Genomic DNA, 1,621 nt, shown 5'->3' on the forward strand with positions numbered 1-1,621 from the left:
ATATCATCCCTTAGTATTTCTTATCCGTTTGGGATGGTAACCGGGGTTTTATTATGGAATGATAATTTAAAAGCATATATATTATAGAAATTTGGGAATAGAGCATGATAACTTCGTTGATAGGAAAAGGGGTATAAATACGCATTACAATACCCAAATAAAAAGAAAGACATAAATTCAGAAATAGACCAATTAGAAAATTCATAAATATGGAAATGAAAGCATATAAAACAAGCAAATAAAGGCAAATAATAATTGAAACCAAAAACTAGGCTAATAATTTTAATACTCCCCCTTAAGTTGAAGTATAGATGTTCATGTTCAATATAGATTTGAAGTCCTTAAACAAGGCCGAGGAAGATTCTCGGTGATATTTGTTAATTGACTATTGGATGGGACAAATAGAATGCAAATCTCCCTTGAATCAAGCTTCTCCTTAATGAAGTGCTGGTTAATCTCTACATGCTTGGTGTGATTATGTTGGACCAGATTATGAGCAATGCTAATGACTTCTTTATTATCACAGAATAACTGGAGAGGAATTGATGTCTTTAGATATATTTAATTTCTTTTTTTATTTACACATATTTCTTAATGAAATTTTACTTTAATGGAAAATATTTTTATATTTATGATGTAGGTATAACAAGTAGGAGCATTGGAACGAATTTGGACTGAATCGGAGCGAAACCGAACCAAATGAAGCAAATGTGTTGATTGTGGTCTGATGCCTAGACGCCCACTTTTGGGTGCCAAGGTTTTGCAGATGAACACCTTGACGCCAAGTTCTGGGTGCCTAGGCACCCAAGCTTCTTGAGCAGACAGAAAGCACGATGTTTAGGTGTCGCAGATTGGGCGCTTAGGTGTTACAGTTCAGATAGATATTTTATGCACGACTCCGGGAGTTATTTTACGGGTGTTAACGATTCAGACAGGGAGTTTCGACAATCTTAGGGGTAGGGAAGAAGTTTCAAGTCCTGGAATTCTCCATGAACAGTAGGTAGGAGTAGGAATTTTTGTTCTGGAGAAATTTGAGAAGGGAATTTGACAGGATCTACAAGTGGTTTACGATAGCAACTTGTGTAGAACTATGGAAAACATCGTCCGGTGGAGTTTGTTTCTCTTTTCAGAGAGCAAAAGTTAAGTATCGTGTGTAATCTTATTTGATTATTTTTGTAAAAACATTTTTGGTTAATTTACTTTGATTAAATGAAGTTTCTTTGGTGTTTATCATATATAGTGAGTAGATTTCTGATAGTTTTTTGTTGTGATAAATAGGTTAAATTTGTAGGGTTGTGAATACTTTGAATTGATCTTTATTTTCATATGATGAGTATATCCTTAAACTTAATTTACATGTTATACTGACCATATAACTTATTAAAATTCATTGTGACCTATTAGGACTCGAAAGAGCGGTGGCGAAACAACATAGAATATTCACATTGTGCGAATGACTATGAAAGATGAGTTCTTTGGTGTTTATCATATCTAGTGAGTAGATTCTAATAGTTTTTTGCTGTGATAAATAGGTTAAATTTGTAGGGTTTTGAATACTTTGAATTGATCTTTATTTTCATATGATAAGTATATCCTTAAACTTAATTTACATGTTATACTG

This window comes from Phalaenopsis equestris, unplaced genomic scaffold (genome assembly GCF_001263595.1).
Source record: "Phalaenopsis equestris unplaced genomic scaffold, ASM126359v1 Scaffold200183, whole genome shotgun sequence".
Lineage (NCBI taxonomy): Eukaryota > Viridiplantae > Streptophyta > Magnoliopsida > Asparagales > Orchidaceae > Phalaenopsis > Phalaenopsis equestris.